Source organism: Mesoplodon densirostris, chromosome 2 (genome assembly GCF_025265405.1).
Source record: "Mesoplodon densirostris isolate mMesDen1 chromosome 2, mMesDen1 primary haplotype, whole genome shotgun sequence".
NCBI lineage: Eukaryota > Metazoa > Chordata > Mammalia > Artiodactyla > Ziphiidae > Mesoplodon > Mesoplodon densirostris.
Window position 1 is genome coordinate 149,182,220 of NC_082662.1, and position 13,392 is coordinate 149,195,611.

Here is a 13,392-nt window from a genome sequence, read left to right on the forward strand (position 1 = left end):
GTATAGTTGATTTACAAATGTTGTGTTAGTTTCTGCTGTACAGCAAACTGAATCAGTTATACATATACATATAGCCACTCTTTTTTAGATTCTATTCTCATATAGGTTATTACAGAGTATTGAGTAGAGTTCCCTGCGCTATAAAGAGGGTTTTGGTTTTTTTTTATACAACAGGTTCTTATTAGTTATCTATTTTATATATATTAGTGTATATATGTCAGTCCCAATCTCCCCTGACTACTTCTTAGAAGTGTCAACCAGTCTTCCTGTTTTCAGCTTCACCTTCATCCCCACTTTCACAGGTACCTGGTGCCAATAATTTCTGAGCCTTTGGGGATCTATAGTGAAAAAGAAAAAAAGGCTTCTTCTTGGATTTCCTCACTGCTAGTTTAGGATTCAGGTTTCTTGGGTCTATTAAGTGAATTACAACTCATAATATGTTTCATTATTTCAACTTTTAAAATATTGCACTCCTGCCACCACTTCCTGGGGCCTTCTTCTTCTTTCCCACTCACTTTCTGCATTCCCCCCACAATATCTTGTTGTGAAATGTAATAAGCACACCTAAAGTGAACATGTATCTGTGGTAGGCAAAATAATGACCCCAACACATCCATGACCTTGTCACCAAGACCTGTGAATATGTTACTTTATATGGAAAAAAGGACCTTATAGATGTGATTAAGAATCTTGATATGGGGGGAATTCCGTGGCGGTCCAGTGGTTAGGACTCTGTGCTTTCACTGCCGAGGGCCCGGGTTCAATCCCAGGGTGAGGAACTAAGATCCTGCAAGCTGCGTCATGTGGCCAAAAAAGAAACCAATTCTTGATATGGGGAGTTTATCCTGGATTATCTAATATTGGCCCAATTATAATCACAAGGGTGCTTAATGTGAAAGAGGGAGGAAGAAGAGGAGATAGGAATGATGTTGTGTGAGAAGCTGTTGCTGGCACTGAAGATGGAGTAAGGGGACCAGAAGCCAAGGAATGCCAGTGGTCTATAGAAGCTGGAAAACGGAAGGAAATCCTCCCCAAGAGTCTCCAAAAAGTAACACAGCCCTGTTGATTCCTTGATTTTTGCTTAGTGAGGCCTACATTGGACTTCTAATTCACAGAACTATAAGAAAATAAATTCGTGTTACTTTTAGTGACCACATTTCTGGTAATTTGTTAAGGAAGTGTTAAAAAATGAGTATAGCACAATATAAAAATAATCAAAAGTTAATAACCATGCAACCATCATCCGAGCCAAAAAATAAAACATTGCCAGGCCCTTAGCAGCAACCTTCCTGCCATATATCCCTTCTCCAGTGTATCTCCTTTGTACTAGATGTAACTACTGTCTTGATATTTGTTATACTCTTCCTTGCTTTTCTTTATATTTTTACAACCCATGTATGCATGCAAAAAATATAGTTAAGTTTTGCCTGTATTTTTAGCCTAACAAAGATAGGATCACACTATATGCATTCTTTTGTGTTTTACTCCTTTAGCTTAATATTTCTATATTATTCATACATGTATATAATTCGTCATTGTATAATTGATGTGTATTTTTTATTAACATTTATTTTATCTGATATAGTTACACTAGCTTTTTTTGACTGGTTTTTATGTGCTACTTAATTTTTCCATCCTTTTCAAATTCTGTCTCCTTATGTTTATAAATGTCTTTTTTCAACAGCCTATAAGTAGGCTTTTTAAACAGTCTGATAATTATTCTTTTAACTGGCACATTTAAGCCATTTGTACTTAATGTAATAAATGATTGATTTAAATTTAAATCTACCACCATATTTATTTGTACCATCTGCTCTATTCTTTTCCTCTCACTCTCTTTCTTGCCTTTTTTGGTGGGTCAGTCAGGGGAGTTACTGAGTGTTTTTTGTATTACTCCATTTTTTCCCCCTCTATTGGTTTGCAATTAGGCACTCTTGTTTTTATTCTTTTGTTCTTGCATCCTTAACTTATTCAAATTAAATGTCTCCTAATAAAATCATAGATGTTATCAATGGATAAAAATGCTCATGGAAAACTGGACAGATCAAGTGGACATCATCTGATCTTAGCTTCACCAAATGTGAGCCCAGACATATTCTCATGGCATGATAAAATATGAAGCACAAAAGTTACACCCTGTGCAATATTGTTGCCAATAACCAAAGCCACTGAACTGAATTGCTATGGATTGAACTGTTTCCCCCCAAATTCATATGTTGAAGCCCTAACCCCCAATGTTATGATATTTGGAGATGGAGCCTTTGGGGGGTAACTTGGGCAAGATGAGGTCATGAGGGTGTGGGCCTCATGATGGGATTAGTACCCTTTTAATAAGGCACCAGAGACACCAGAGAACTTGCTTACCCTCTCCTTGTGCCCACAAACAAGAGGTTATGTGAGCACAAGGTGAGATGGTAGCTGCCTACAAGCCAAGAGAAGAAGCCTTAGAATGAAACTTATCTTTCCAGCACCTTCATCATGGACTTCCCAGCTCCCAGAAGTGTGAAAAAAACTACTATATATTATTTAAGTCACCCAGTCTATGGTATTTTGTTATGGCAGCCTCAGTTACTTCCTACATTTTCTTTTATTTCTCTTTCCCTTCATCCATCTCCCCAGCATATTATTTCATAGATGCCAACATAACCAGTATGGGGATAAACAAAAACTAGACTTTTTAGGTAATCAAGATTTACTTTTATCTCCTGTAATGGAGAAAAGAGATTCAGAATACTATAATGACTGTATGAATCTGACAATTAATCATTACTATAACCTAATCAAATGTTAACTGTAAGTGAAAGTATTGAATCCAGAAAAAAGTAAAAAGTAACATTTTTCCAAATTAAACCCATTATCTGTCTTTTAATGACACTATTTGTTTTTGCTCTCCCAGATTTCCTTTTGACCTCACTCTCTCCATCTATATAACAAATACTAAAACATATATTCAGAATTAGTTTTAAACAATTTATAATGGTTAAAGCTTTCAGACTTGCAATATTATGAAAATCTAAGGATTACTAAGAAAAGTAACATGGTCCAGTGACAAGAGCTATGACCTCTGACTCAGAAGCTGGATTACTAAGGGCTAAGTGACCACAAAAAGGTCACTTTTAAGTCTACAGTATTATAATTTCTCATTCTATAAAATGGGGGTAATATAGAATATATATACCTAACATTAATATAACTAGGATAATATTGTAATCCACTTCAATTAGATTCACAAATATTTTTGAGCTGCCTTTTATATCCCAACCATTGTTCTAGATACAATAAAAAAGATGTGTATGGTCTCTAACCTCATGGAATTCATCCGAGTCTGATGGGCATGATGAGTCAAAAAAAAAAAGTATGATGAATGCTATCAAAGGAATGGTAAGAGCTGTAGAGCAAGGGAATTTATTTATTTATTTATAAGAAAGCACTATTTTTTTTTCTATTTTTATTTATTTATTTATTTTTGGCTGCGTTGGGTCTTCATTGCTCTACGTGGGCTTTCTCTAGTTGTGGTGAGCAGGGGCTACTCTTTTTGTGGTACACGGGCTTCTCATTGCAGTGGCTTCTCTTGTTGCAGACCACAGGCTCTAGGCACACGGGCTTCAGTAGTTCTGGCACGTGGGCTTCCGTAGTTGTGGCTCGTGGGCTCTAGAGTGCATGCTCAGTAGTTGTGGCACACGGGCTTAGTTGCTGTGAGGCATGTGGGATCTTCCCTGACCAGGGCTCAAACCCTTGTCCCCTGCATTGGCAGGTGGATTCTTAACCACTGTGCTGCCAAGGAAGTCCTGAGCAAGGGAATTTAACTATGAAGGGAGTCTCCTGAAGAGATTAGAGGCTAGGGCTTAGGGAGAGGTGGGTAATGAAAAGAAGGACTAGAGTCTTTAAGAATGAGCAATCTGGGGCTTCCCTAGTGGCGCTGTGGTTGGGAGTCCGCCTGCCGATGCAGGGGACACGGGTTCGTGCCCCGGTCAGGGAAGATCCCACATGCCGCGGAGCGGCTGGGCCCGTGAGCCATGGCCGCTGAGCATGCGCGTCTGGAGCCTGTGCTCCGCAATGGGAAAGGCCACAGCAGTGAGAGGCCCGCGTACCACAAAAAAAAAAAAAAAAAAAGGGTGAGCAATCTGGCTGCCTACAGGAATAATAATAGTAAGCAGAACTTGATTTATTGACTTTTGGAGTGCTTAAAAAAATTTGTTGCCAACATTTAAGAACTTGGAGATTACCAGAAAAAGAAACCAGATTTCTTAAAAAATGAGATCTAACACAGGGCAACTTTCAGCTGAACCAAGGAACAGCTGCTTCCATGAGAGCATGTGTGATCCAATTTGCCACAGATACCACCACTCTACACTTGACTTGTTTCACTTTACATTACTCTGCTTCTGTGTGTATTTGGGTTTTAAATATCTGATCTAGAAAGAAGACTGTACACTGAAGAACAGAAGTAAGTCCTTTGCGGCTGATGCACAGAGACAAAAAAAAATCCGATTGGAAGTCCAAGCTGGAGTGGTAAGTATATGCCAGATTGGGGCAAACCTGGTAGGTTTTGGGTCAATGGAAGAGCCACTAAGGAGTCTTAAGCTGGAAAATTACATGTTCATATATGAGTTTTAAAAATAATTTTCTGGATGCAAAGTGAAAAGGAGATTGCAAAATATATTTTAAAAACTGAAGACTAGGGGACTTCCCTGGTGTCCAGTGGCTAAGACTCCGCACTCCCAGTGCAGGGAGCCTGGGTTCGATTCCTGGTCAGGGAGCTAGATCCCTCATGCCGCAACTAAGACCTGATGCAACGAAGACCTGATGCAGCCAAATAAACAAATATTTTTTTTAAAAAGCTGAAGACTATAAAATATCAATCTGGCTTATCTTGTCAAGTTTCAGATGGAAACCAAGAATGAATTTTAAGTTTTGTGCAGAATAGGTTCCATTCTGATAGAAGAAAACCATCGTGACACTTTTAACTTTTCCTAAAGACAATAAAATAAAAGTTACTCATACCTTGAAAAAAAACATTGACCAAAATTATTCTAACATGAAGGGGGGAAAAAAACTTGCATAAAAAGTGAAAAACCAGATGATAAAGAAAACTTTCCCGTATGTTACAGAAAAGTCTTCCCCTTGCTCAATACAGTACATCCTACTATTATACAAATAAACATAAACTCATACAGACACACTGAAAAAGTTATAACTCAGAATGACCCATGGGGCTTATTTCCTGTTAGATTCTGTCCCTGGTTCTGCTCTCTAATTCTCTTTGAATACATTTCAGCAATGATTCATTTTGTCAGTCTGCCAATAGTCTTTCCTACTGAGTGAGTAGCATGTACTTCACGTACGTTAGCAGAAACACAATTGAGAAGTTTGCTCAGATTGCCCACGATTACCTTATTTGCTATTCAAAAATGTCATGCTTTTTTTAAATCAGTAATATGCCTAAGACTACATATCATATGACAAACAGTGAAAGTTAATTTAAAACACCAAGGGAACATTTATCTAGGAATGACTTTGACCTGCGTTTGGGGGACCTGGCCTCCTTCAGTGAGGCTCACTGCCTGGGATCTGTGTGGAGCTTGCCTCTGGTGCCCAGGGTAAGCCACTACTTTCCAAATCCAGCCTGCCCCACTGGGCACCATGGTGTGTCTGACAGCACACACACACTCCTGTTTTGGTGACTCTTGTGCCCTAATATATTTGTGAGATTTTAGTCAAGACCATTATTTCATTATTGTTTTCTCACCTACTCCTTACCACCCCCATCTCCTCCTCAAGGCTCAAGTCTGAAGTCTGTGAAGAGCTGAGCTAAAGAAATAATAATATTAGCTAATATTTATTGACTCATTGTGTGTCAGAGACTGTTAAGTGCTTTGTATGGATTAATTCATTTAATCCTCACAACCACCCAATCAGACAAGTAGGAAAGTTATCCTTTTTACAAATAAGGAAACTGTACCATACAGTGGTGAAGCAGGAATATGAACTCTTGCTATTAACTATCTACAATTATAGCTCTACAACCCATATTTTTAACCTCTATGCTACAAACATTTTACTGTACTCAGATTCACCTTTTTTTCTATAATATTTAAGACTGTATTAAATGTGCTCTTTTCTAGGAGGTTTCTAGGCTCCTGGTAGACACATTCTATCAGTCTACAAGTCCCACCAGACATAGCTGGGTAGAAGTGGCCCCAACTTAGGCTCAAGCTGGGATCCCGACTCTCCCCAACTCTTGGGTAACACCAACCCACAGATCTTTCTTTGTCATCTCTTCATCTCCAACAAGTCAGACTGACAGATTGAATTTTTTGCCTCTACTTAATGCCCATATTGGAGATAGCATTCCCTCTTCAATTGGGGATGAGCACATAAAGAATCCTCTCTCTTTACTTAGTCAGAAACAAGAAACAGAAGGAAACCCTATTATCCATACCAGTGTCTTATGGAAGCTTGGTTGTCAGCAAGGACCAACTGTTCCTAAGATCAAATTTTCCAGCAGCAACGACTTCCCTCTAGAGAGAGCTGATTAAGCCAAATCCAGTCATCTCTTGATCCACCCTTTTCCTAAACCTTCTCACTTCCTTACAAGCAGCACTTTTAAATTGTTGAATTCATCCATTTCCCTCAATACTCTCTCACCTAAATTGCTGAAAATATGTTACTTGGTTTCCCAGACTTCCCTATCCCTGACAGTCCCTTTCATTTTTCACACTCTAGCCAAAGAATCTTTGCAAATTGCAGACCTACTCAAGTTACTTCCATGCATAAAGCCCTTCAATTGACTCTCCATCGCTCTTAGGATAAATTTAAAAGTTTCAACATTGCATTAAGTTACCTGGCCTTAGTTTATCTTTCCAGATTCATCTTTCATTATCTTTCCCAAAAGTGATGCTACATTCTCTTCCATCCCATCATTCATAACTTCTCTTCGTTTCACTGAGGTGATATATTTCTTGCCTATGGTGTTTACACACCTTTTCTCCAATGCCTCTCATTGTTCCTTCTCCTTTGTCAGGCTAACCTCTTCATGTTTCTTGTGCTTCCATATCTCCCTGTATTTCTTCATTGTTTTCATGGCTGGTTGAATGTTCATTGCTATTGCTTATATAGTTTGTATCTCTAACTAAACAGTAAGCTATGCAAGAACAGGAACCACTTTATTTTGATTATTATTGTGTCCCCAGCAACATTTTACAGTGCCTGGCAAATAATAGGCACTTGGTAATCATTTATTGAATAAATGAGCATATGAGTAACCTGCTACATTATGAGTTAAATAGGTTCCCATGTTCCCATCAGTTTATTTGAAACCTAAACTTTCAAATTAACTTCTGGAACAGTTTGTTAATAATTTGGGATTTAGCTCCATTTTGTCCATTTGTTTATTTAGAAAAGGAATGTATTTTACACAATCATCTCTCCCCTTCCTCTCTAATGATTGCTTCTAAATTCCATATATTTGTTATTCAATCAGACAGGAATATAGAGTAAAACCATGATCCGAGGTAGAGAAGTTAGAAATGGCAATAAGAGAACTAGAAAGATTGGAAAATTAAAAAATTAAATGTTATTTATAAAGTCGTGTCAAATTACATAGTGTTGATTGAGTGCCTAACAAGCACAGTGCCTGGCACTTAGTAGGCACCCCAAAAATATATGTTGACTTTCTTAATGAATGAAGCAACTTTTCAGAGTTTTATCCCAATGTCCTTGATAGAGGTATCAGCAATGCATATACCTACAGAATCAAGTCTAAGCATTGACTTTAAGAATTTTATTTCTAGCACTCTTGTGAAATAAGTTCTTTTTTGTGGGATCTCCCCCTACAAAATTACAAGCTATATGTAGGACAGAGTGAGGCATTGTGAGTCTTAACAAAGGTTTTGGAAATTCTCTTGTCATCTTTCTGGGAGGAAGAGTGGTTGTGGGAAGAGTTAGGTGTGGCCAGAGCTGGGAGCTAGAAGTAGTAGACAACCAAGAGGGGTCAGGTTACCCTGAGAATATGAGGGCAGATGCTGGTAGTAGCACTGCTGTTGGGACACTGAGCCCTAGGCCAGCACTGAAATATCAAGTTGAGCCTAAACTCTCAGTGATCCAGGATTGTTAAAGGGAACCATAGTTGTCCTTAGCTGTTGGAACTTCTTGGGTATCAGCAGAAGCACAGGTGAATCCTCTCCACTCAAACAGTTGTCTAATTTAGACTCACTGGAATGTCACATAGTTAAGATTAGGCAATTAATCACAATCAAAGGTTACAAAGAAAACAGCAGTTAAGATTAGTCGGTAAAAACAATAAACAACAGATTTAGACTCCCAAGATTTTTGTATGTATTTATAAGATAAAGAATTTTGAGCAAATATGTATGAAATGTTTAGAGAAATAAAAGATTCCATTACAAAGATAACCAATTAAAAGTTATGAACCCGGGGCTTCCCTGGTGGCGCAGTGGTTGAGAATCTGCCTGCTAATGCAGGGGACACGGGTTCAAGCCCTGGTGTGCGAGGATCCCACATGCCGCGGAGCAACTAGGCCCGTGAGCCACAACTACTGAGCCTGCGCGTCTGGAGCCTGTGCTCCGTAACAAGAGAGGCCGCGATAGTGAGAGGCCCGCGCACTGTGATGAAGAGTGGCCCCCGCTTGCCACAACTAGAGATAGCCCTCACACAGAAATGAAGACCCAACATAGCAAAAATAAATTAATTAATTAATAAACTCCTACCCCCAACATCAAAAAAAAAAAAGTTATGAACCCATATATTTGAGGGGAGAGTGAAACATCTAAAAATTAAAATATAACTGTTGAAATTAAAAAATCAATGGTTAAGCAGTAAACACATCTAAGGAGAGAATTAATGATATTTCTTGAGAAATTACACAGAATGTATCACAAACAGACAAGGATATGAGAAATATGAAAGAGATATGGAGGACCGAAAGAAAAGATTAACATAAACCTAGACAGAATTCCAGAATAAGAGAATAGATAGAAAGGAGGAATGACGAAATTTAGAGACATCATGGCTGTAATTATTGAGATTTAATAAAAGCACAAATCTCTACTGATTCAGGAATCACAATATGTTCGAAGTAGGCTAAATTGTTTTTTAAATCCTGGAAACATGAGACAACATAGAAAGAAATGACAGTCAGAATGACAGCAACAGCATTAATAGAGAGAGTGGGATAATGTCTTTAAATTGTTGAGAGACAAAACTATCAATGTAGAATTATGTATCCAGCAGAACTATCTTTCAAGAATGTCTAAAATAAAGACATGCTTAGATTAACTCAAACTGACAAGCTTTATTATTAAGAAATCTACATTATAGGAATGTCTAAGAAGAAGGAAAATTAACCCAGAAGCATGGTCTGAAATGCAAGAAGAAATGATGAGCAAATAGAGTAGTAAATGTGTCTCTGTGTGTGTGTGTGTGTGTGTGTGTGTGTGTGTGTGTAAAACAAAGCATATATTGACTATACAATTTAGAAATAGCAATGTTAAAAAAAAAGAAATAGCAATGTTGAATATATGGGGCTAAAGAAAGGACAGGATTAAAATCCTGGACAAAATTAGCATATAAGTGCAGGGAGGAATAAAGTTAAAGTGTTCTAAGGTTTTTTATATTTTAGGGGTTAAGATATTGATTAAATCTGATTTCTGATAATGATATGTTAGGTATTCATATAAAATCCTTGCTAAAAATAATGAAAAGTGTTCAATAAATTATAAATAAAACAACACATTTTAAGTATTGAATATCTTAAAGACAGTGGCTAATTTGGGGAAGAAAATCTCTAATTTGAGAGGTTTAAAAAACAGCATTAGATCACGAAAGCTGTAAAAGCTATAACCAGTATGTGGTAAAAAATATCCAAGTGGGCTAGACAAAAAACAAACAACAACAACAACAACCCAAGATACAGAAGCAAGAAAAGGGCATGAATTTGCTCAGTCAATAAATATTTACCATGCAGTTACCATCAGGAAGCACTCTTTTTGGTGTTAGGGACTGTTCTAGGAGTTGCAGAAACAAGACAACAAAAGCAACAACAACAAAATAGACGTGCAAAGCCTTCAGATGTTGGAACAATCAGTCAGATTTTAAAACAATTGCACTTGGCATATTTAAGGAAATAACTCACAAAGTTACAAACACCTGTGGGAATCAGGAAATCATGAAAAGTGACCTATCAGATGTGAGAAAAAAACAAACAGAATGTCTAACTGAAAAATAAAATAAGAGAAATTTTTAAAAGCAATGGAGATGGCAAATAAGCATATGAAAAGCCACATCATATTCATCAGGGAAACATAAATTAAAACAACGAGATACTACTACATACCTATGAAAATGGCCAAAATCTGAAACACTGACAATACCAAATGCTGGTGAGGATATGAACCAACAAGAACTCTCATACATTGCTAGTGGAAATGCAAAATGGTACAGCCACTTTCAAAGACAGTTTGGCAGTTTCTTATAAAATTGAACATACTGTCACCATATGATCCAGCAAAACATGTTCCTTGGTACTTCCTCAAAGGAAATGAAAACTTATGCCCACACAAAAACCTGCACATGGATATTTATAGCAGCTTTTTTCATATTTGCCAAAACTTGGAAGCAAGCAAGATATACTTCAGTAGATGAGTGGATAAATAAACTGTGGTCCATCCAGAGAGTGGACTGTTATTCAGCATTAAAAAGAAATGAGCTGGGGCTTCCCTGGTGGCGCTGTGGTTGAGAATCCACCTGCCAGTGCAGGGGACACGGGTTTGATCTCTGGTCCAGGAAGATCCCACATGCCACGGAGCAACTAAGCCCGTGTGCCACAACTACTGAGCCTGCGCTCTAGAGCCCATGAACCACAACTACTGAGCCCGTGCCCTGCAGCAACTGAAGCCCGCGTGCCTAGAGCCCGTGCTCCACAATGAGAAGCCTGTGCACTGCAACAAAGAGTAGCCCCCGCTTGCCGCAACTAGAGAAAGCGCACATGCAGCAACGAAGACCCAACACACCCAAAAATAAATAAATAAAATAAATAAATTTATTTAAAAAAACAAATGAGCTATTACACCATGAAAAGACAGGGGGGAAACTTAAAAATGCATATTACAAGGTGAAAGAAACCAATCTGACTACATACTGTATGAATCCAACTATATGACATTCTGGAAAACGCAAAATTATGGACACAGTAAAAAGATCAATGGTTGCCAGGGGTTGTGGCCAAGGAGATGAGGAAAGAGAGGTGAATAGGCAGAGCACAGAGGATTTTTAGGGCAGTTGAAAATACTCTGCATAAAATTATAATGATGAATATATATGCCATTACACATCTGTCCCAACCCACAGATTGTACAACACTAAGAGTGAACCCTAAGGTAAACTATAGACTTTGGGTGACTGTGATGCGTCAATGTAGGTTCATCCTTGGTAAAAAATGTATGATTCTGGTGAGTGATGTTGATAAAGGGGGAGGCAGTGTATGTGTGTGGGCAGAGATTATATGGGAAATCTCTGTACCATCCGCTCAATTTTATCATAAACTTAAAACTGGTCTAAAAAATAAAGTCTTATTAAATAAAAGTGACCCTATGTATCTGTATGTATTTGCCTGGCACAGATAAAGAGATGAAAAATACACACCAAACTCTTAATGTTGGTTACCTGAGTGCAGGTTTAGAGAAAGGAGAGAGATGAAGAGAAAATAAACTCTTTTTTTATATAGAAAAAAAAGCATAGCTGGCAATGATTGGATACAATAGAAGAAATAACAGTTGGTGAAGTAAAAGAGAAATTTGAAGAGATCAAGAACACAGGATGAAGAGACAAAGATAGAATGAAGCAAAAGTGAATAGGAGGTGTAAAGGAGACAATGAAAATGTCTATCATATGTTTGATTGGAGAACCACTAGAAGAGGAAAGCAAAAGTGCAGCAGATTCATGGTTTGAAAAGATAAAGGATGAGAATTTCACAGATCTAAAGAAAGATAATATACCACAAATTCAAGAAGCCCAATAAATTCCAGAAGACAATTATTTTAAAATACACACTTAAAAGCATCATAACAAACTATGAAAACTCAAAAACCATAAAAAGTTTCAAAACCAGTCCTGAAAAATAAAGTTACCTTCAAGGAGCCACAGGTCCCCTGAAGCTGACTTATCATCAACAGTAATGAAAGGAAGAAGGCAATATCATTTGTCTCCAAAGTAATGGGGAAAAAATTATCAACAGGACTTCTACAGGAAAAATAAAAGTGAGAGTGTTGTTGTCAGCAGGTTTTCACCACATGAAATTCTAAAAGATGAAATTCAGACACAAAGAAAGTGATCCCAGATGGAATGTCTGAGATGCAGGAAGTAATGAAGGGCAAAGAAATTGGTAAGTATATGAACAAATTTAAATGTACATCAATTGTATTTTAAAAAGTAATAATAATATCTTGTTACTTTTGAAAAATATTAAAATACCAGACAGTAATGTATTAAGTGGAAGGTAGGGGTGCTAAATGGCATTAAAGTGTTAATTAAGGAGCTTGACTTCTATGTTAACCATTTCTAAACTAGTGCAGAGAAAAACAATAAAAGTATAAAAACCAATTTGACAAATTAAAAAAATAAGAAAAAGAAATATAAACACTTGGGACAAATAAAAGGTAGAACATACAATGGCAAAAATGAATTCAATTATATCAATAATTACCTTCAATGTACATAAACTAAATACCTTAGTTAAAATGAAGTTTGACAACTGAATAACAAAAGAAAATTATATGCTGTTTATAGAAAGATTAAAAGTTGCAGGATTGAACAAGATACACCATGCAAATTCTAATTAAAAGAAAGCTAGTTTAACCACATAAATATGAAAAGAAAACTAACTTTAAGTCAAAACATTAGTACAGAAAAAGTCAAAATGATAAGAAGGTTTAATTCATAAGGAAAATACAAGTCTCATTTTGTATGCTCAAATGCTATAGTCTCAAAATATATCATTTATGAATAATTGCACTCTTATTTTTCCTTCCGAATCCTTACATCTTTTGTTTGTTTTCATGTCTATTTGCACTAACTAAACTATCTAGTAGAGGGTTTATAGAAATAGTGAAAACAAACATCCTTGTCTGATCCTGGGTCAAAAACAGGAAGTATTTAAAAATGTCTTTATAACTATGAGATTCACTGTATGTTTTCATAAATACCCTTTTTTTGTGAGGATAAATATATATATATATTTTTAAATCTTTTAAAAAGTTAATTATTTAAAGCAAAAAAACATGTAGAATGTGTTGTGTGATTTATAACAGATGTCCAAGTAAAATGTATGTATTCAGCGGCACAAAATATAAAAGTGTACCGTTACAATATTTTAAT